At 46.0% G+C, this 24,755-nt stretch overlaps 1 pseudogene; it reads right to left on the bottom strand.

Annotated features, from left to right (window-relative positions):
• Nucleotides 1–4,205: 4,205 nt before the first annotated feature.
• Nucleotides 4,206–24,535, bottom strand: LOC123056723 (WAT1-related protein At5g64700-like; annotated as a pseudogene).
• Nucleotides 24,536–24,755: the final 220 nt, after the last annotated feature.

The raw sequence follows: 24,755 nt of genomic DNA, 5'->3' as shown, positions 1-24,755 counted from the left end.
AGGGAGTTTCATGGCAAAATTTCCAATTCCAAAGTGTAGCAGATTTAGCAGCAATGACAAAGCACATAAATACTATAATTTCCTTTGAAATTGTTTGTATGTCAATTAAATTGCTATTGTATTCCAGCAATAAGACATGTCCACAATCCAACTACTTGAAAAAGTAGCCCCAAATAAATAAATATAGTGCAAATAATATCATTAAACATACTGACAGATGAAGAGCAATTTTCCTTGTCCACATAGTGGTTTCTACCTTCCTCCATAAATAAGTGATGTTCCATAATAGACAGTTCCTCTTAGCCAATTCTATTTGAAATATTGTATCTTCCTCTTCAAGGTGTAGTCAACCATAATTGACCAGATCATTCCCTCGAAGAGTTTTTCTGTCTTCCTCAATAGAAAAAATAGTATCCCATATAGCGCAGATTGTATAACCACTCACGACGACAAGTGTATGTAAAATTATCGCAATAATTTTGGTATAGAGTTTAATACAACAATGACTTGCACTTTGCAAAAATAAAAAAGGTCATCAATCTATATTTTTGAGAGATATTCCACAAAAAATGTGTTTCAGATTGCACATTATTTCCATGCAATTTATTTAGCCAAAGAACACTAGATTGATCCCAGAGAATTATGCAATCATTTTCTATCCATAATATATATATTTCCTTTTCCCTTTTCCTCAACAGTGGCATTTTAATTTTGGCCTTTTCCGGTTTGTTTTAGTCATCAGTAGCAAAACATTTGTTCTCTTCAGGAAACAAAAAATATGGCTTATCTTTTCCAAACCGTAATCTCCCCAAGAATTAACTGACTCAAAGAAAATATTATTTAATACCATTGCCGAAAAAAAACGTTACCAATTTGTAGACACTTGATAAACCAGTCTAAGTAAAAACTGGCAGCAGAATAATCCAGGAGGCAAGCATCAATTACGTATACGTGAATGCTCAGGCTATAATCTTTCCGCCGTCCACATGGATCCGTGTGGTGCAGAAGTTGGGATTATGATTACCTTCCTCAATCTGAGTGCAATGGAGTGTTTTGGCTGAAGAATCACCAAGTCATCAGGTAGAACTTGCGACGTAAAAAATCGATTGGAGCAGCAATAGGCGTGGACGTGACATGCAGTTTCCGAGCAGCTGGCTCGTTTAGCTTAGCGAATCCTCGGGTGAAGATATCGTAGCAACAACCTTGTCAGCGCAGAGAACTTGCGAGTGCACGGACGAACGGCCGCCACAGGAGGCGCAGGGTTCCACTTGACGTCGACTGGGCATGGCTGAAGGCCACCGGTTCCGCTCGAGGTCGATGAGGGCCGACTTGGAGCTAGCTTGGCGCGTGTCGAAGATCCCGTGGGCTGGATTCCGAAGCAAGGTACCGACAACTATGCGCACGTACTTAGAAGAGCATTATTGATTCCTGTGTCCAGTAGTAGTATAACTCGTGCGTAGCAGTCTTGGTTCCCTCCGTCTTGATCCACGTGAACATGCAAGAATCAGAGACTTGAACCTGGATGCAGCACCCGAATAAAATACGGCGGCGATGACCGTGAGAGTTGCACAGCGGATTAGGATCCGAGCGGCGGCTAACAGGCGACAGATTACGCAGCGGATTTTGGGTTGAAGCAACGGCGGCCGAACATGGCTCAAGATATCAATGTTGGAAATTTAGGGTTTGTGGTCTACCCTCTATTTCTCTGCGCTTATCCGTGGTGCAGCTCACAATTCGCATGTCTGAGGCTAGGGGGCAGGGACCTTCTTATATTGTCTTTCCAAAGAGTCCACCTTTTATTCAAATATAAGATTCCTAGTTTTTTTTTCATTAGTTTCCGGGATAGAGTCCAGATCAAATTATCAACCACGATCATATTTGTCTGTTAACGGAATCTACCCGTTATGTCCCTGGAGCACGCGCTTGTGAGCAACGCGTCATAATAGAGTGTAAATTCCTCTAATCATATAGATCAACATTAGGGCTGTAATCTAACTATACGATCTAGCTCCTTCCGATTATCACTATACCCGGGTAGTCTTTGCAATATAAATAGTATATTGTATTCCACTGATAATCGATCAGCTTCCTTAAGTATATAACTTAAGTACGTTCCAACAAGTGATAATTTCATAATAATCATGTAAAGTAATTCCATAATGAGGTATTCCGAATATTATTAACTCCTAGTAATTTGAATATAGTTGCAGGACACATAATTCCAACATGGATGAACGGTTTCATATCCTACATAATGGTTAGTTCTCATATGCTCAAGTAAGCCAATTGGTATTTGATAAACTTTTGAGAAGACGGTTCCATGCTAACTATGGTAGTGGTATAGGAGACCCCTCCTAGCAAGTTAGTGACAACAGGATTTTCCTTCTAGCGCATGGTGGACTGCTCACAACCGACAAACTTTGCTACTACGCAAATTTGTCTGATATGTGGCTCGGCTACCGAGTCCGTTGTCCATCTCTTTATAGCCTGCAACTTTGCTACTACGCAAATTTGTAGGAATGGCATCCTCCTCGGGCTTCCAAGAGATTCAGCCAGCCCCCACAACCGCTCCAGTTCCGGACAAGTATGCAGATTGGTGGTCGATCGACATGAAGGACGCACCGAAATTAGACAGGAGGCTCGATGTGGTCAGGTTTTACAGCGCCTGACAAATATGGAACAAACAAAATGATTGGATTTTTAGGAATGAATATAGGACAGTGACAACAACGCTCTATATGATCAGGGAACTTATGAGGGAGAGAGCAATGGCCTTTCACAGAGTTGTTCAAGATGATGGGCGTTGTTCCTCTGTTAGATAGCACATAACCCTAGGCAAGGCCTAGTGTATCTGTAGTCTGATTATGTACAATTTCTCACTCCTCCTAATAGAAATGACAGAGCTCACAACACTTTTTTGAAGAAAGAAAACACGGGCATGTGTGGCTATTGTTTACTTTATTTATTTCTAGTGCGATTACAACTCTAGAAGGTATATACAGTTGTGTATGTGTATGTATAGGGGCATGGAGTATGTGAGCTCGAGCTCACATGCACCATTTGCTACAGTACAATTGAAACTTTTTTGCAACAACCATTGATATGTGTTTCACATGCGGGCCAATTTTGGTGATGGAATGACATTTGTGGAGGTCTCGGGAAAAATGCAAAATCATGCTAAAAAACTGTTTTGGAAGCACTTTGGAGCATCGATTTTGTTGTTTTGTCATGACCTGCATGAATGCCATTTTGACATGAAAGTTTGCACGCATGTGAAAAACACAACAATGTTTGTTGGCCAAAAACTTCAGTTTTTTTCTTTTTAAAATATATATATTTAAAATTATACTGTAGCAAGGGTGCATGTGAGCTTGAGCTCACCAGAGCACTTTCGTACATATAGCAGCAATTAGCATCTGAGTAGGTTCGGTGATTCTTATTTTCTTTTTTTGAGTAGTTTCGGTGACTGACTAATCCCTTCTTTATTCTACTAGTACAAGAGTGCACATGGACTGGCTAATTATAACAATCATTATTAGACCATCAATAACAAAGAAGGGATCTTGTATAAAAAAAAGGATTTTGATAGCAGCAAATGTTTGCTGGAGGGCATGGCAAATCAAACGGTTTTTATGGCAATTTATATTGTCTAAGGATTGTAATTTTCTTTAGCATTCTTTTCTTATCATAGGATTTCTGGTGCTTGGTGAAGATTTGCCATCCTCGTGGCAATATGAATTGCCATAAAAAACGTTCAATTTGCCGTGCACTAGCCACGTCAGCACAATACTATTTTAGAAAGAGAAAAGAAAAATCCTCATGTAGTAGTGTTTGTCAAGGACAATTTCAAGTTTGCGCTCATATACACGCGCATACACTCATCCCTATGAATGCACACATGCACATCCTACCTCTAGGAGCACCTCCGAAAAACTGAGCCGGCATATCATCTTGATATTTATACGAAGTCACCGTAGGCACCTCGTCGTCGACAGGAACGTCTCCACCCACTGAGTGCGCATCGCCGGAAATCCTGAAATAAATCCGGGAATAACTGCTAGCATCAGGATTTGAACCCTGATGAGCTGGGGATACCGCAGTCCCTCTAACCATCCAACCACAGGTTGATTCGCGGACAATTTCAAGTTAGGACTAATAGTTCAGTTAATTCTGTATGGACTGCTCTGGCTTGCTAGGCCAAACCGCTAGGCAATGCCATCATCGGCGTGTACACACTGCAGCTTCTGCTCGCCGTTGCCCGCCTTGGCGGCAGCGAGCTCCTTGCCTTTGCCCCAGAGGAACGCGTAGAGCCCGATGACGACAAGGCCCGTCCCGAGAACACCGTCGAGGTAGAGGTCAGTGCCGAGCATGCCGGCGTCAACCGCAGTCGTGGCAATGAGCGACAGGGAGTTGAACATGGGAGGGTACACAGGCCCACGACGCGCCACCGCCCACGACACGAGCACGAACGTGACGCCGGTGTTGAAGACCCCGGAGTACACCACTGTGGCCAGGCGCAGGTCCCACCCCATCCTCCACTCCGCCGCCCAGCCCTCGCGGGGTGCTAGGACGGTCGCCGCCGCGGCAGCCGCGGCTGACTGCAGACTGCCCGCCGCGCACGTGAGGGCAGTGGACCAGTATCGGGACGGGAACTGATAAGAAAATAGGCAGTTTTTCGATTAAATTAATTCATGAATAAATCATGAGCATGACATGGACAACATTGATAACACACTGATTACGATCTAACAGAGCATGTACTACGCATATAGTAAAAACATCTATGCATATCGCTAGTACTGCTACAACAGAAAGAAACACGAGAGGGATAAACGATGTATACCCTCCAATCGGCCACGCGGCGGTGGTGGCGGTGGCAGCAGCCGCGGCATCCTCGGCGGCCTTCTTGTCGGCCTCGGCCTTCTCAGCACGGCACGGTCGGCGTCGATCGACATGGTGATGACGAAGGTGATGCAGACGTAGATGAACAGAAGCGAGCAGTCGCGTAGTCGCTACCCAAAAACCTAATCGCCCCTCTCCCGTACAGGATCCGGAGAGGCGGGGTTTCGGAGGCCTGCTCTCCCATCAACCATGTACGCGGTGAACTGGACGGAGTCGCCGGCGGCGGCAGCAGCAGAGGAACGACGTGGGCGTGGAGGCGGAGATGCGTTCGGTTTCGTGGCGGCTAGGGTTGGCAGCGCCCCACATATATATGTGCGGCTGCGTGTGGAGAGACGTGGGCTGAACCCACGTCCAAGTCGGTAGCCCACGATCCGACGTCTCCGATCGTGGCCCTACCTGTTAAAGACTCTCCGTTCCTGACCGGCAAAAAGAAGCGCATAGGAGTGAGCTTGGCTCGGCTCAATCCCGCAACCCGCGTGCGTCGTGACGAGGCGTGGCGAGGCAAGCAGAGGAGGAGTGCGCGAGGGCCTCATCTCTTCTCAAGATCCAATAGCACGAGGGAGAGAATTGTTGGAAATATGCCCTCACTAGTAGAAAAGGGGGCTTTGGTCCAGGCCGGGTAAGCCCATTAGTCCCGGTTCAGTCCAGAACCGGGACCAATGGGTGCATTTATCCCGGTTCGTGTGGCTAAGGCATTAGTCTCGGTTCACCTGGGCCATTTAGTCCCGGTTCGTGCCACGAACCGGGACTAAAGGGAGCGATGCCCATTGGTCCCGGTTGGTGGCACCAACCGGTACTAAAGGTTAGACCTTTAGTCCCGGTTGGTGCCACCAACCAGGACTAATGGGCTTTGAGGCATTAGTACCGGTTCATGGCATGAACCGGTACTAAAGGTCCCATTTTCAAACTCCCCCCCCCCCCCCCCCGACCTCCTTTTTAGTTTTAGAAAAAACAAAAGAAAATGATGGAAATGTCAATAAAAATAAAATAAAATAAGTTTTCCATGTGATATGTGGTCTAGTTGTTGGGAAAATTTACAAATATGAATTTCGACTTTATTTACAAAATCTCTCTGGAATTTGTAAAATGGGCATAACTTTTGCATACGAACTCGGATTAAAAAGTTTTTTATATGAAAAATCATCTACTCGAAAAGTTACATCCGATGGGGACGGCCTATGGCCTGTTTGCAAATTTGTAGAATCCTCAAATTCCAAAAGGAAAAAAAGTTATGCTCAAATTTCAGTTTTTTAAAATTTTCAGTAAATCTGGTCAAACTATGGTCAAACTACTTATTCAAGAAGTATTAGTGTTACTAAATAATTATTCAAGAATATTAGTGTTATTAAATAATTATTTCACCTTTTTTGAATTTTGGTCAAATCTGGTCAAACTATGGTCAAACTATGGTCAAACTGTGGTCAAACAATGGTCAAACTACTTATTCAAGAAATATTAGTGTTAGTAAAAATTTATTATTTTTTAGAACAATAGTTTTAAACTCAAACAGTGAAATATGTGACTTCATGCTCAAGCTAAATTCCTGAGGGTTAATAGGATTGACATCTTACTATTGTCAGGAAAACAACAAGTGCAGACTTGGAAACGAGGGAGAATAGAACCCGGAAGTTAAGCGTGCTCAGGCTGGAGTAGTGAGAGGATGGGTGACCGTTCGGGAAGTTAGATAATTTGGAATGATGAGGGGTGATTAGAGATTAAATTGAGCAGCGATGAGGGGTGATTAGAGATTAGAGGTTAAAATAATTCAGAAATTTGAAAATAAAAAAAAATTCAAAAAATATTTCAAAAAAAAATCAGAAAATTTCCTTTAGTACCGGTTGGTGTTACCAACCGGGACTAAAGGTGGACGGGCCACGTGGAGGGCCTTTAGTCCTGGTTCAGGATTGAACCGGGACTAAAGGGTTAGGGCATTAGTACCGACCCTTTAGTCTCGGTTCTAAAGGCCCTTACAAACCGGGACTAAAGGCCCTTTTTCTACCAGTGCCTAGAGGCAATAATAAATTAGTTATTATCATATTTCCTTGTTCATGATAATCGTTTATTATCCATGCTAGAATTGTATTGTTAGGAAACTCAGATACATGTGTGGATACATAGACAACACCATGTCCCTAGTAAGCCTCTAGTTGACTAGCTCGTTGATCAATAGATGGTTACGGTTTCCTGACCATGGACATTGGATGTCGTTGATAACGAGGTCACATCATTAGGAGAATGATGTGATGGACAAGACCCAATCCTAAGCCTAGCACAAGATCATGTAGTTCGTATGCTAAAGCTTTTCTAATGTCAAGTATCATTTCCTTAGACCATGAGATTGTGCAACTCCCGGATACCGTAGGAGTGCTTTGGGTGTGCCAAATGTCACAACGTAACCGGGTGGCTATAAAGGTACACTACAGGTATCTCTGAAAGTGTCTGTTGGGTTGGCGCGAATCGAGACTGGGATTTGTCACTCCGTGTAAACGGAGAGGTATCTCTGGGCCCACTCGATAGGACATCATCATAATGTGCACAATGTGATCAAGGAGTTGATCACGGGATGATGTGTTACGGAACGAGTAAAAGAGACTTGCCGGTAACGAGATTGAACCAGGTATCGGGATACCGACGATCGAATCTCGGGCAAGTATCGTATCGCTAGACGAAGGGAATTGTATACGGGATTGATTAAGTCCTTGACATCGTGGTTCATCCGATGAGATCATCGTGGAGCATGTGGGAGCCAACATGGGTATCCAGATCCCGCTGTTGGTTATTGGCCGGAGAGGTGTCTCGGTCATGTCTGCATGTTTCCCGAACCCGTAGGGTCTACACACTTAAGGTTCGATGATGCTAGGGTTATAGGGAATAGATATACGTGGTTACCGAATGTTGTTCGGAGTCCCGGATGAGATCCCAGACGTCACGAGGAGTTCGGAATGGTCCGAAGATAAAGATTTATATATGGGAAGTCATCATACGGTCACCGGAATAATTCGGGGGTTACCGGTATTGTACCGGGACCACCGGAGGGGTTCCGGGGGTCCACCGGGAGGGTCCACCTGCCTCGGAGGGCCCTATGGGCTGTATGTGGAGAGGGACCAGCCCCTTAGTGGGCTGGGCGCCTCCCCCCTAGGGCCCATGCGCCTAGGGTTTGGGGGAACCCTAAAAGGGGGGCGCCCCCCTTGCCTTGGGGGGCAAGGCAACCCCCCTTGGCCGCCGCCCCCTCCTCAGATTGGATCTGAGGGGGCCGGCCCCCCTCTCCCTTGCCCCTATATATATGTGGGGGGTGGGAGGGCAGCCGCACCCCAAGTCTTGGTGCAGCCCTCCCCCTCTCCCAAGTCCTCCTCTTCTCCCGTGGTGCTTAGCGAAGCCCTGCAGGATTGCCACGCTCCTCCATCACCACCACGCCGTCGTGCTGCTGCTGGATGGAGTCTTCCCAACCTCTCCTTCTCCCCTTGCTGGATCAAGGAGTAGGAGACGCCACCGGGCTGTACGTGTGTTGAACACGGAGGTGCCATCCGTTCGGCACTAGGATCATCGGTGATTTGGATCACGACGAGTACGACTCCATCAACCTCGTTCACTTGAACGCTTCCGCTTAGCAATCTACAAGGGTATGTAGATGCACTCTCCTTCCCCTCGTTGCTAGATTACTCCATAGATTGATCTTGGTGATGCGTAGAAAATTTTGGATTTCTGCTACGTTCCCCAACAGTGGCATCATGAGCTAGGTCTATGCGTAGTTACTATGCACGAGTAGAACACAAAGTAGTTGTGGGCGTCGATATTGTCAATTATCTTGCCGTTACTAGTCTTATCTTGATTCGGCGGCATCGTGGGATGAAGCGGCCCGGACCAACCTTACACGTACGCTTACGTGAGACTGGTTCCACCGACTAACATGCACTAGTTGCATAAGGTGGCTGGTGGGTGTCTGTCTCTCCCACTTTAGTCGGGTCGGATTCGATGAACAGGGTCCTTATGAAGAGTAAATAGAAATTGACAATTCACGTTGTGGTTTTGGCGTAGGTAAGAAACGTTCTTGCTAACAACCTATAGCAGCCACGTAAAAAAACTTGCAACAATAATTAGAGGACGTCTAACTTGTTTTTGCAGCATATGCCTTGTGATGTGATATGGCCAAAAGGATGTGATGAATGATATATGTGATGTATGAGATTGATCATGTTCTTGTAATAGGAATCACGACTTGCATCTTGATGAGTATGACAACCGGCAGGAGCCATAGGAGTTGTCTTAATTTATTTATGACCCGTGTGTCAACATAAACGTCATGTAATTACTTTACTTTATTGCTAAAGTGTTAGCCATAGTAGTAGAAGTAATAGATGACGAGACAACTTCAAGAAGACACGATGATGGAGATCATGGTGTCATGCCGGTGACAACGATGATCATGGAGCCCCGAAGATGGAGATCAAAAGGAGCAAAGTGATGATGGCCATATCATGTCACTATTTGATTGCATGTGATGTTTATCATGTTTATACATCTTATTTGCTTAGAACGGCGGTAGTAAATAAGATGATCCCTCATTAAAATTTCAAGAAAGTGTTCCCCCTAACTGTGCACCGTTGCGAAAGTTCGTCATTTCGAAGCACCACGTGATGATCGGGTGTGATAGATTCTTACGTTCGAATACAACGGGTGTTGACGAGCCTAGCATGTACAGACATGGCCTCGGGACACATGCGAAACACTTAGGTTGACTTGACGAGCCTAGCATGTACAGACATGGCCTCGGAACACAAGAGACCGAAAGGTCGAGCATGAGTCGTATGGTAGATACGATCAACATGAAGATGTTCACCGATGATGACTAGTCCGTCTCACGTGATGATCGGACACAGCCTAGTTGACTCAGATCATGTAATCACTTAGATGACTAGAGGGATGTCTATCTGAGTGGGAGTTCATAAGATGAACTTAATTATCCTGAACATAGTCAAAAGGTCTTCGCAAATTATGTCGTAGCTCGCGCTTCATTTCTACTGTTTAGATATGATCCTAGAGAAAATTTAGTTGAAAGATGACAGTAGCAATTATGCGGACTAGGTCCGTAAACTGAGGATTGTCCTCATTGCTTCATAGAAGGCTTATGTCCTTAATGCACCGCTCAGTGTGCTGAACCTCGAATGTCATCTGTGAATGTCTGACATACACATTTTGATAACTACGTGATAGTTTAGTTAAACGGTTTAGAGTTGAGGTACCGAAGACATTTTGAAACGTCGCAAAACATATGAGATGTTTCGAGGGCTGAAATTGGGATTTCAGGCTCGTGCCCACGTCAAGAGGTATAAGACCTCCGACGATTTTCTTAGCCTGCAAACTAAGGGAGAAAAGCTCAATTGTTGAGCTTGTGCTCAGATTGTCTGAGTACAACAATCATTTGAATCGAGTGGGAGTTGATCTTCCAGATGAGATAGTGATGTTTCTCCGAAGTCATTACCACCAAGCTGCTAGAGCTTCGTGATGAACTATAATATATCAGGGACATATATGATGATCCTTGAGATATTCGCGATGTTTGACACCACAAAAGTAGAAATCAAGAAGGAGCATCAATTGTTGATGGTTGGTGAAACCACTAGTTTCAAGAAGGGCAAGGGCAAGGGCAAGAAGGGATACTTCATGAAACGGCAATTCAGCTGCTGCTCTAGTGAAGAAACCCAAGGTTGAACCCAAACCCGAGACTAAGTGCTTCTGTAATAAGAGGAACAACCACTGGAGTAGAATTACCCTAGATACTTGGTAGATGAGAAGGCTGGCAAGGTCGATAGAAGTATATTGGATATACATTGTGTTAATGTGTACTTCACTAGTACTCCTAGTAGCACCATGGTATTATATACCGATTCGGTTGCTAAGTGTTAGTAAACTCGAAATAAAAGGCTGCGGAGTAAACGGAGACTAGCTAAAGGTGAGCTGGCGATATGTGTTGGAAGTTTTTTCCAAGCTTGATGTGATCAAGCATCGCACGCTCCCTCTACCATCGAGATTGGTGTTTGCATTGAGCATAGACATGATTGGATTATGTCTATCGCAATACGGTTATTCATTTAAGGAGAATAATGGTTACTCTGTTTATTTGAATAATACCTTCAATGGTCTTGCACCTAAAATGAATGGTTTACTGAATCTCGATCGTAGTGATACACATGTTCATGCCAAAAGATATAAGATAGTAATGATAGTACCACCTACTTGTGGCACTGCCACATAAGTCATATCGGTATAAAACGCATGAAGAAGCTCCATGTTGATGGATCTTTGGGCTCACTCGTTTTTGAAAAGTTTGAGACATGCCAACCATGTCTATTGGTGTATATGCATGAAGAAACCCCATGCAAATGGACCGTTTGGACTCACTTGTTTTTGAATCACTTGAGACATGCAAATCATACCACATGGGCAAGATGACTTAAAGCCTCGTTTTCAGTAAAATGGAACTAGAAAGCAACTTGTTGGAAGTAATACATTTTGATGTGTGCAGTCCAATGAGTGCTGAGGCGTGTAGTGGATATCGTTATGTTCTTACTTCACAGATGATTTGAGTAGATATTGAGTATATTTACTTGATGAATCACGAGTCTGAATTATTGAAAGGTTCAAGTAATTTCAGGGTGAAGTTGAAAGATCGCCGTGACAAGAGGATAAAATATCTATGATATGATCATAGATATGAATATCTGAATTACGAGTTTGGCACAGAATTAAGACATTGTGGAAATTGTTTCACAACTAATACAGCCTGGAACACCATAGTGTAATGGTGTGTCCAAACATCATAACTGCACCCTATTGGATATGATGCATACCATGATGTCTCTTATCGAATTACCACGATAGATTATGGGTTAGGCATTAGAGACAACCACATTCACTTTAAATAGGGCACCACGTAATTCCGATGAGATGACACCGTATGAACTATGGTTTAGAGAAACCTAAGCTGTCATTTCTTAAAAGTTTGGGGCTGCGACGCTTATATGAAAAGTTTCAGGCTGACAAGCTCGAACCCAAAGCGGATAAATGCATCTTCATAGGACACCCAAAACAGTTGGGTATACCTCCTATTTCAGATCCGAAAGCAACAAGGGATTGTTTCTAGAATCGGGTCCTTTCCCGAGGAAAAGTTTCTCTCGAAAGAATTGAGTGGGAGGATGGTGGAGACTTTATGAGGTTATTGAACCGTCTCTTCAACTAGTGTGTGGCAGGGCACAGGGAGTTGTTCCTGTGGCACCTACACCAATTGAAGTGGAAGCTTATGATAGTGATCATGAAACTTTAGATCAAGTCACTACCAAACCTCGTGGGATGACAAGGATGCGTACTACTTCAGAGTGGTACGTAATCCTGTCTTGGAAGTCATGTTGCTAGACAACAATGAACCTACGAGCTATGGAGAAGTGATGGTGGGCCTGGATTCCAAAATGGCTCGAGGCCATATAATCCGAGAGAGGATCCATATATGAAAACAAAGTGTAGACTTTGGAAGAACTACTTGATGGTCGTAAGGCTGTTAGGTACATATGGATTTTAAAAGGAAGACGGACAATGATGGTAAGTATCACCATTAAGAAAGCTCTACTTGTCGTTAAGATGTTTTCCGACAAGTTCAAGAAGTTTACTACGATGAGACTTTCTCACTCGTAGCGATGCTAAGAGTCTGTTGGAATTATATTAGCGATTACTGCAATATTTATGAAATATTGCAGATAGGATATCAAAACATTGTTTCCTCGACGATTTTCTTGAGGAAAGGTTGTATGTGATACAACCGGAAGGTTTTGTCAATCCTAAAAGATGCTAACAAGTATGCAAAGCTCCAGCAATCCTTCTAAGGACTGGAGTAAGCATCTCGGAGTTGGAATGTATGCTTTGATGAGATGATCAAAGATTTTGGGTTTATACAAAGTTTATGAGAAACTTGTATTTCCAAAGAAGTGAGTGGGAGCACTATAGAATTTCTGATGAATATATGTTGTTGACATATTGTTGATCAGAAATGACGTAGAATTTCTGGAAAGCATATAGGGTTATTTGGAAAGTGTTTTTCAATGGAAAGCCTGGATTAAGCTACTTGGACATTGAGCATCAAGATCTATAAGGATAGATCAAAATGCTTAATGATACTTTCAAATGAGCACATACCTTGACATGATCTTGAAGGTGTTCAAGATGGATCAGTCAAAGAAGGAGTTCTTGCCTGAGTTGTAAGGTATGAAGTTAAGACTTAAAGCTCGACCACGGCAGAAGAAAGAGGAAGGACGAAGGTCGTCCCCTATGCTTTTGTCACAGGCTCTCTACAGTATGCTATGCTGTGTACCTCACCTGAAGTGTGCCTTGCCATGAGTCAGTCAATGGGTACAAGAGTGATCCAATAATGGATCACAGGACAGCGGTCAAAGTTATCCTTAGTAACTAGTGGACTAAGGAATTTTCTCGATTATGGAGGTGGTAAAAGAGTTCGTTGTAAAGGGTTACGCCGATGCAAACTTTGACACTAATCCAGATTATTCTGAGTAGTAAACTGGATTCGTATAGTAGAACAGTTATTTGGAATAGCTCCAAATAGAATGTGGTAGCTGCATCTAGGAGATGACATAGAGATTTGTAAATCACACACGGATCTGAAAGGTTCAGACCCGTTAACTATAACATCTCTCACAAGCATAACATGATCAAACCCAGAACTCATCGAGTGTTAATCACATGGTAATGTAAACTAGATTATTGACTCTAGTAAACTCTTTGGGTGTTAGTCACATGGGGATGTGACCTTGAGTGTTAATCACACAGCGATGTGAACTGGATTATTGACTCTAGTGCAAGTGGGAGACTATTGGAAATATGCCCTAGAGGAAATAATAAATTAGTTATTATCATATTTCCTTGTTCATGATAATCGTTTATTATCCATGCTAGAATTGTATTGTTAGGAAACTCAGATACATGTGTGGATACATAGACAACACCATGTCCCTAGTAAGCCTCTAGTTGACTAGCTCGTTGATCAATAGATGGTTACGGTTTCCTGACCATGGACATTGGATGTCGTTGATAACGGGGTCACATCATTAAGAGAATGATGTGATGGACAAGACCCAATCCTAAGCCAAGCACAAGATCATGTAGTTCGTATGCTAAAGCTTTTCTAATGTCAAGTATCATTTCCTTAGACCATGAGATTGTGCAACTCCCGGATACCATAGGAGTGCTTTGGGTGTGCCAAATGTCACAACGTAACCGGGTGGCTATAAAGGTACACTACAGGTATCTCCGAAAGTGTCTGTTGGGTTGGCACGAATTGAGACTGGGATTTGTCACTCCGTGTAAATGGAGAGGTATCTCTAGGCCCACTCAGTAGGACATCATCATAATGTGCACAATGTGATCAAGGAGTTGATCACGGGATTATGTGTTACGGAACGAGTAAAATAGACTTGCCGGTAACGAGATTGAACCAGGTATCAGGATACCGACGATCGAATCTCGGGCAAGTATCGTACCGCTAGACGAAGGGAATTGTATACGGGATTGATTAAGTCCTTGACATCGTGGTTCATCCGATGAGATCATCGTGGAGCATGTGGGAGCCAACATGGGTATCCAGATCCCGCTGTTGGTTATCGACCGGAGAGGTGTCTCGGTCATGTCTGCATGTTTCCCGAACCCGTAGGGTCTACACACTTAAGGTTCGATGATGCTAGGGTTATAGGGAATAGATATACATGGTTACAGAATGTTGTTCGGAGTCCCGGATGAGATCCCGGACGTCACGAGGAGTTCCGGAATGGTCCGGAGGTAAAGATTTATATATGGGAAGTCATCATACGGTCACCGGAATAATTTGGGGGTTACCGGTATTGTACCGGGACCACCGGAGGGGTTCCGGGGGTCCACCGGGAGGGTCCACCTGCCCCGGAGGGCCCTATGGGCTGTACATGGAGAGGGACCGGCCCCTTAGTGGGCTGGGCGCCTCCCCCCTAGGGCCCATGCGCCTAGGGTTTGGAGGAACCCTAAAAGGGGGGCGCCCCCCTTGCCTTGGGGGGCAAGGCAACCCCCCTTGGCCGCCGCCCCCTCCTCAGATTGGATCTGAGGGGGCCGGACCCCCCTCTCCTTGCCCCTATATATATATGTGGGGGGTGGGAGGGCAGCCGCACCCCAAGTCTTGGCGCAGCCCTCCCCCTCTCCCAAGTCCTCCTCTTCTCCCGTGGTGCTTAGCGAAGCCCTGCAGGATTGCCACGCTCCTCCATCACCACCACGCCGTCGTGCCGCTGCTGGATGGAGTCTTCCCAACCTCTCCTTCTCCCCTTGCTGGATCAAGGCGTAGGAGACGTCACCGGGCTGTACGTGTGTTGAACACGGAGGTGCCATCCGTTCGGCACTAGGATCATCGGTAATTTGGATCACGACGAGTACGACTCCATCAACCCCGTTCACTTGAACGCTTCCGCTTAGCGATCTACAAGGGTATGTAGATGCACTCTCCTTCCCTCGTTGCTAGATTACTCCATAGATTGATCTTGGTGATGCGTAGAAAATTTTGAATTTCTGCTACGTTCCCCAACAAGAATCCCTTATAAACCACTCCAACTCTCCTTCCACTTCCGAGGTGGGACTAAACTTCCCACCACCTTGTCATGCCACCTACATGGGCCCTTAGAGATCAAATCTGAAATTGTGATATGGGCTCTAGGCCTATCTCATATTTCAACAATCCCCCACCAGATCTCAGGGGTCCAGTTTGTCCTTTGTTCCAAACGCTGTTTTGATATACCAGCATCTCAGTGGAGACCGATTAAGGTTGAGCTCCACCCAGACCAAGTAGTTACACTCCTTCACAACTGAACAGTGGACTATGGCTTGAATTGTCAGTTTGGTGTCAAAAAGTTTCACCACAAGTCTCACTGATACGAGGCTGCCGAAGGCCGACCCCTTGGGTGGAGCATATTAGTCACACTCCTGGCCTGTTCATGAGCTTGCTAGAGATCACCCCAATCTCATAGACTGTGACCAGCAGTCGGGCTCATATAGGTGTGTTCCTCCAAAGATCGCTCTGTAGGATAGCTTCTTGCTTATGCATATAAGCCTTGGAACACATTAAGACAGTAGTCATCCTTCCATACAGTTTCCGAGAGTATTGCATCTCCAACGGAGTGGGTTAGTAAAGTTACTCTCCTCAGTTCACCACTGGCTTGTTTTCCCAGGTCCTACTTCACGGGATCTCCGATCACATAGGTTGAGTTACTACCATGGCAACTCATGTGGGTCTCATACCCATCTCCCTTGATGCGCTATCTATCACAACACGTGATAGCCCTTTAGTAAAGGGATCTGCTAGATTCTTAGCCGTTTGAATATAATTCAACCCTATCACTCCGGAGTTCCTCAATTTTCTGACAGCTTTCAATCTCATTCTTATGTGTTTGTTGGACTTCATGTTATCCTTTGAACTCTTCACCTTGAGAATAACTGTTTGATTGTCACAGTTCATAAGGATGGCCGGAACCGGCTTCTCAACCACTGGTAAGTCCATCAACAGATCTCGAAGCCATTCTGCTTCGCCACCCGATGTGTCTAATGCTGTTAATTCTGCTTCCATTGTCGATCTTGTTAAGATCGTTTGCTTGCAAGACTTCCAGGAAACAGCACCACCTCCAAGAGTAAACATATACCTAGTTGTGGCCTTCATCTCATCAGCATCAGAGATCCAATTCGCATCACTATACCCTTCAAGTACCGACGGGTATCCGGTATAGTGAAGTCCATAGTTCATAGTACATTTCAGATAGCGCATAACTCTCTCAAGAGCACGCCAATGTGCATCACCCGGTTTGGAAACAAATCAGCTCAGTTTGCTAATAGCAAATGCGATGTCAGGCCTCGTTGCACTCGCTAGATACTGGAGTGAACCAACAATCTGAGAGTATCTCAATTGATCTATAGTTGTGCCTTTAGACTTTCGAATCAGCACACTAGGATCATATGGTGTTTGAGATGGTTTGCAGTCCGAATATCCAAAACGACTCAACACCTTCTCAACATAATGGGATTGCAGAAGTGTAATCCCACCTCCTCGATCAACTTGAGATTAGTCCCAAATATCAGTATGTCATCAACATACAAACACAGTATAACTCCTTCGCCCCCACCATAGCGATAGTATACACATTTGACGGCCTCATTAACAACAAAGCCAACAGATGTCAACGTTTCATTAAACTTGTCATGCCATTGCTTAGGCGCTTGTCTCAGGCCATACAAAGATTTCACCAACTTACACACGTTTCCTTCCTGACCATCCATAAAAAAGCCATCAAGCTGTTGCATATAGATTTCCTCCTTTAGCTCTCCGTTCAGGAAAGTCATCTTAACATCCATCTGATGAATGAGAAGACCATGTGAGGCCGCCAACGAGAGTAATACTCGAATGGTGGTCAGTCTGGCCACAGGTGAATAAGTGTCGAAGAAATCTTCTTCTTCTTTCTGGGCGTAGCCCTTGGCCACAAGCCTAGCCTTGTACTTTTCTATCGTACCGTCAGGCCTAAGCTTCTTCTTGAACACCCACTTGCATCCCAATGGTTTGCAACCATAAGGACGTTCAGTAAGCTCCCAAGTCCCGTTAGCCATGATGGAATCCATCTCGCTACGGACCGCATCCTTCCAGTAGTCAGCTTCTGGAGATGCATACGCTTTTGAAATAGAAGTGGGATTATCCTCCACGAGGTATATGAAGAAATCATCACCAAAGGTCTTTACAGTCCTTTGTCTCTTGCCCCTACCAAGGGATTCCTTATTATCCTCCTCATGATTTTCATCATGTGTTTGATTATAATATTCCATCGGAATGGCAGGTTCAGGAGTCTCCTCAGATTCCTGTCTAGAAATGCTTTTTACATCTCTCATGGGGAAAATGTCCTCAAAGAATGTAGCATCTTTAGACTCCATAATTGTACCGACCTTCATGTCAGGTACCTCAGATTTCACTACTAGAAATCTATAGCCAACACTATTCATAGCATAGCCCAAATTAACACAGTCCACAGTCTTTGGTCCAAGCTTACGCTTTTTGGGGATCAGCACATTAACTTTCGCCAAGCAGCCCCAGGTACGTAAGTACGAGAGTGCTGTCCTCCTCTTGGTCCACTTCTTGTAAGGAGTGATCTCGTTATCCTTTGTCCGAACTTTATTCAGGACATGACAGGATGTCATTATAGCCTCCCCCCACCATGCCTTGGATAAACCCGATGTATCTAACATGGCATTAACCAAATCAGTTAGAGTACGATTTTTCCGCTTGGCAACCCTGTTTGACTGGGGTGAGTAGGGAGGCGTCCTCTCGTGAATAATGCCGTGTTCCGCACAAAAGGCATCAAACTCTTTCGAGAAGTACTCTCCACCACGATCTGACCGGACTCATTTAATTTTCTTTTCAAGTTGATTCTCAACTTCTGCATTATAGATTTTGAAGTAGTGTAGAGTCTCATCTTTAGTATTTAACATATACACATAGCAATATCTAGTGGAATCATCTATCAAAGTCATGAAATATTTATTTCCACCTTTAGTCAACACACCATTCATCTCACAAAGATCAGAATGTATGAGTTCCAGTGACGCCAAGTGTCTCTCCTCTGCTGCCTTGTGAGGCTTGCGAGGTTGCTTAGATTGCACACACGAATGGCACTTAGAACCTTTGGCTAAAATGAAACTCGGGATTAAATTCAATTTTGCTAGCCGCGTCATAACACCGAAACTAATGTGACAAAGACGTGAATGCCAGACGTCAGATTCATTAACACTCAAATGAATATTGTTCACGACTTTATTACATAGATCTGCAAGAGAAAGGCGGAACATGCCTCCGCATTCATAACCCTTTCCAACAAATAGTCCATATTTCGTAACAACTAATTTATTAGACTCGAATACCAACTTAAACCCTTCTCTACATAGAAGGGAGCCACTAACGAGATTCTTCTTGATGACGGGGACATGCTGCACGTTCTTCAGCTGCACGATCCTTCTCGAAGTAAACTTCAGATCGACCGTGCCAACACCAAGAACAGAAGCACTCGCGCTATTCTCCATCAGTAAGGACCCGTGACCTGTGGCCTGATAAGAAGAAAACAATGAAATGTCAGCACACACATGAACACCTGCACCTGTGTCGACCCACCAATCGATGGACGATCAAACTGAAAATACAGCAAATAAATTACCGTACCCAGATGCACCACTCTCGTTGTTGCTCACAATCATATTGACAGACTTGGAGTCCTGCCCTTGCTTCTTATACTTGTGTGGGCACTTGTTGGCCCAATGTTCAAGCGAACCACAAGTAAAGCAGCCCTCATCCTTCTTGTTCTTCTTGAAGGTCTTCTTACCCTTCTTCTTAAAGTCGGCACTCTGTTGGACACCGTTCTTTCCCTTGGGCTTGTGGGAATTGGAGTTCTTCTGATGTACCATATTGGCCACAGAAGTTCCTTCGACCCCTTTTCCGTGTGAGTCCTTTACCCTTGAATTCTGCTCAACACTCAGATGGCCAATGACATCCTCCACAGAGAATTCACGCCTCTGATGTTTCAGAGTGGTGGCAAAGTTCCTTCAGGAATTGGGAAACTTAGCGATTATGCAGCCCGCGACAAACTTGCCCGGTAACTCGCACTTAAGAAGCTCAAGCTCCTTAACAATGCATATTATCTCATGAGCCTGCTCCAATACAGGACGGTTTTCAACCATCTTGTAGTCGTGGAACTGCTCTATAATATACATCTCGCTCCCTGCATCGGTAGCCCCGAACTTAGATTCGAGCGCCTCCCACAAGTCCTTGGCAGACCGCACATGCAAATATGCGTCAACCAGCTTATCTCCAATCACGCTCAGAACTGCCCCGAGGAACACGACAGTGGCCTCCTTGAACGCCTTCTCCTATTCAGGAGCGATCGTTCCTGTGAGAGTCACACCGGCGACCCAGAACACGTTCATGGTCGTGAGCCATAAGGTGGTTTTAGTCTGCCAACGCTTAAAGTACGTCCCCATAAACGGGGACGGTTTCAGTGCAGCAGCAAAACCAGAATTCGAAAAACTTCTACACACATTAGGTTTTTGGATTGATAAGAAAATAGGCAGTTTTTCAATTAAATTAATCCACGAATAAATCATGAGCATGACATGGACAGCACTGATAACACACTGATTATGATCTAACAGAGCATGTATTACGCATATAGTAGAAACATCTACGCATAACTTTAGTACTGCTACAACAGAAAGAAACACGAGAGGGATAAACGATGTATACCCTCCAATCGGCCACGCGGCGGTGGTGGCGGTGGCAGCAGCCGCGACATCCTCGGCGGCCTTCTTGTCGGCCTCGGCCTTCTCAGCGGCGGCACAGTCGGCGTCGGTCGACATGGTGATGGCGAAGGTGATGCAGACGTAGATGAACAGAAGCGAGCAGTCGCGTAGTCGCTACCCAAAAACCTAATCGCCCCTCTCCCGTACAGGATCCGGAGAGGCGGGTTTTCGAAGGCCTGCTCTCCCGTCAACCGTGTACGCGGTGAACGGGACGGAGTCGCCGGCGGCAGCAGCAGCAGAGGAACGACGTGGGCATGGAGGTGGAGATGCGTTCTGTTTCGTGGCGGCTAGGGTTGGCAGTGCCCCACATATATATGTGCGGCTGCGCGTGGAGAGAGGTGGGCTGAACCCACGTCCAAGTCGGTAGCCCACGATCCGACGTCTCAGATCGTGGCCCTACCTGTCAAAGACTCTCCGTTCTTGACCGGCAAAAAGAAGCGCATAGGAGTGATCTCGGCTCGGCTCAATCCCGCAACCCGCGGCGCGGCGAGGTGTGGAGTGCGCGAGGGCCTCATCTCTTCTCAAGCTCCAATAACACAAGGAAGAGAATCCCTTATAAACCACTCCAACTCTTCTTCCACTTCCGGGGTGGGACTAAACTTTCCACCACCTTGTCATGCCACCTACATGGGCCCTTAGAGATCAAATCTGAAATTGTCATATGGGCTCTAGGCCCATCTCATATTTCAACAGGAACACCTTGGCAACCCTAGCCTGCACCACGAACCATAGTGCATAGCTCACGCAGCTCCCACACATGAACAGCGTGCCCAGCTCCCACACATGAACAGCGTGCCGACGGCCATGTCGTGGCCACCTTGGATCACCGACGCCGGTGCCGGTGCGCTGGCGTGGGCGTGGGCATTGGACGGCCGGAGGTGCGGCAGCGGGAGATGAGGGCCCTTGCATAGGATGACCACCATGGTGCCGGCGACACCAAGGCCGTGCCGACCAGCTTCATCCTGCCGGGCCAGGTGTCGAGGGAGATGCGCTCGGCCTGGAGCACGACGGCGATGAGGAAGGTGACAACGGGAATGAGGTTGAAGAAGTTGACGGTATAGGCGGCGCTGGTGGCCCGTAGGGCGCAGTAGTACAACCCCGTCGCCAACAAAACTCTGCATCATACACGCATAATTCAAAATTTATTGGATGCAAGACTATACTGAATACATATTAAATAACTGAGAATCCAACACAATAGCCTGACGTAATTTCGACGTCTGTTATTTTTGTGCCACTTTCTCACACATGCATGCAAATAAAGAGAGTAGACATGCAAACATAACATATATTACGAAAAAATGGATTTGAAACCTTTCAAAAACTCTTATTTCACCAACCGTCAAACCGATTAACCACACGTTTTCACTGATGGCTGCTACACTGACGAGATTTCCAAGCTTAGTCTGATGTTGACATGTTTCATAATTTTTCATTGCCAATTGCAAAATTATAGCGATTTAGTTGTCGGGTTACATGCATGTACAACCATTTGGCTGCGATGGAGGTGATAGTAACTTAATTAGTTACAACAAAAAGGAAATAACTTGGTTATCATGTTACATAACGCTACTCTTGATCAACTGTAGGACTTCCATGATACTCCCTCAGTCTCATTTCAGTGCTAGATACATCCCTTTGAGCGACAATTAATATGAGACGGAGGAGTAGTAGTTTTACAGCCTCACCTCATCTTTTACTTATTTAGAGTAACATTTTAATACTAACCCTGGCCATTCACAGCAATGCTACTATCCCTAATAAATATTTACCTGGCAATCATACATATTTAGCACAGTAATTATACACTGTTATTGTGGTAAAATTTAGATACTAATAACCACATTACTTCAATATATACTAATAATTAACCACATTACTATAATTTGAGAAGTGGAAGGACAACAAAAATCTTCAAAACGTAACATAGACGTTTACCATATTAGTAGCGTGGATTAGCCTAGCCTAATGCTAATAAGCTTTCCCTGTTTTTAACATCAAGGATAAAGAAAAAACATCAAGGATCGAGATTATGAACAGAGTTATAATTTCGTACAGATCAGAAATCACATCGCAATAAACTGAGGACATGAACAAATGTAGAAGCATGCAAGCGCATTGCATTACAGGCTGCAGTATACTATAGTTGGATGCGAACCCGAAAGTAGCGTTGATGAAGATCCAGCCCAAAACAACCATGTTCACTTTCTTCAATATTTCCCTGCAATCATCAACGACAGTGGCGTGGTAGCTATATTAGTGAAAGAACAGATGATGCAAATGCAGAGCATCAAATGGAAAAATGCATGCATGTTAGGGAAATATGCTGTCCTTTCAAAAAAAAACAGTACTTAAAAGGAAAAAAAAATCCTTCCAGAATCCAGACGTGGCTGCAGTTGTTGTCATGTGAATGATCAGATCATCGACCGAGCGTGCCTGCAGCTGGCGGTTGCGACATGTCTAGCACTGTCATGTGCCCAAATGATCAGATCGATGATAGCATACACCTGGCGGCTTTAAGTACGGGCATGTGTATACCTATGCGTTCATGCTGTCCGTCAGTCAACCTAGCTAAGCAAAACAAATGACATTTCATGCATGCATTCATGAATGATGTACGTACGTGTTTCGCCGAACGCGGTTTAAAACTAACTGATATTGCGCACCATGGTTCAATCGATCACACACGCACCTCTCAAAAACGACGGCAAGGGGGGCGACGGTGGCAGCAGCGACGAGGTTGCGGTAGACGAGGAGGACCAGGGGTTGCATGCCGCCGTTGAGCGCCGCCTTGGACAATAGCATGGTCACCACCGTCAACACCTGCACCAGTACCATGCCCGCCGGCAGGCATATGGAGACTACACAACTACTACTACTACTAACCAGTGTGTAGCAGGAGTCCCCCCCGCCCCCGCGTCGCTCCAACAGGGGCGACACGGGCGGCTAACCCTAGCCGCCGCCGGCGGTCCCCCTCCCCCTTCTTCTTCTCCTCGTCGTCACTAGAGGAGCCGCCGATGCGTCGCGCGGCTGCCGAGGAAGGTGGCGGCGAGGCCTTCATCGTCCCTTTGCGGAGATCTGGATCCACGGGGCGGCGGCCCCTGCTGGTTCGGCGCCGCTGTTCGCGCTCTGGACGGTGTGCGCGGGGACTCTGCCCGACGTCCTCGACCGCTCGGGTGGCGGGGAGTCGGCGCTTGGCGGCGGCAGTTCGGGGGCCTTCGTCCTCTCCAGATCTGGAGGCCTGCTACTCCCTCCTTCCCGCTCCTTCCCCTTTGCGCTTGTGGCCGGTGGATGCTGCTGGTTCCGGTGCTTCTGGGGATGGTGGTGCAGATTGGGACCGGGGGAAACCCTAGGCCGGCTGGTTCGGCTCGACAGCGGCGTCGGCTTCGGGCGACGCATCCTTCCTGAAGGCGGTGTCGAGGTCCTTATTCTTGTCACCTCCGGTCCTCTCCCGGGTGAAAACCCAAAATCCGGTCTGGATTGGGCAGCGGTGGCGCCATGGGCGTCATCCCCTCCTTGGAGGCGTTGCCTGGGGAGCTAGGATTCGGGTGTGGGCTCATGATGGTGGGGGCTTTGGCTGCCGGCTGGATTTCTGCAGCTGCTCGCGGCGGCTTTCATGTTGTGCAGAGTGCCCCTTGTATCTTTAGGGCGTTTCCTGTTTTTCGTGTTCGCGTCGGAGGAGCGGCGTGGCATCTGGTACGTCGACAACGGCGAGTCTCGACGGCATGGAGCAGTAGGGGTATCGCCGGTGGGCGTGTGATGATGGACGAGCGCAGGATGGTGGCGCTGTCTGGCGTCGTGGTGGGGTCGATGGCAGAGAGGCCTGGCACGGTTCATGCAACAGTACAACTCTGAAGATGGATTGATGGTACGTGGCTGCGGCGGCCTCATACCCGGCAGGGGGCCTGGTTGAAAAGCACGCCAGACAGGTGGGTGCCCATACCCGGAAGGTTTGGCTGCGAGGTCTGTTTGGTATTAGGCCCAGACCATCAGCGCCCCTTCATCCGATAGATAGGAGTAGCGACAGAGGTTGCGAAGATGGTGGCTTTGGTGTTACTGTTGTACGACTTTGTAAGGTCTTGTGTTATAATCAATAAAGTGGCCGTATGCATCGTCCAGATGCAGAGGCCGGGGGTATTCCTTCTTTTCAAAAAGAAAAAAAAATGCCCACCGGCAGCGCCACCCGCTCTGCCTTCCTCCTCGTCGTCTCCTCCTTGCTGCCCTCTGCCGCCGCCATTCTCGAAGTGAGGGCCCGAGCTTTACTTCTTGGGACACACGAGCAACGCAATGCCAGAGAGTGAGAGGATGGGGAGAGAGCTAGCTACGTAGTGAGGTTGCAAACTTGCAATATGTAGGAAACGAACAAGGCAATAACATGATGGTTGGCTTGCGTTGTGTGTGGTTGGTATAATAGTTGATTCCCGCAAAAAAGAAAAAGGCAGTGGTTGATTACATCG

Source organism: Triticum aestivum, chromosome 3A, assembly GCF_018294505.1.
Source record: "Triticum aestivum cultivar Chinese Spring chromosome 3A, IWGSC CS RefSeq v2.1, whole genome shotgun sequence".
Lineage (NCBI taxonomy): Eukaryota > Viridiplantae > Streptophyta > Magnoliopsida > Poales > Poaceae > Triticum > Triticum aestivum.
Note: the sequence above shows the minus strand (reverse complement) of the source record. Positions and strands in the feature narration are given on the sequence as shown.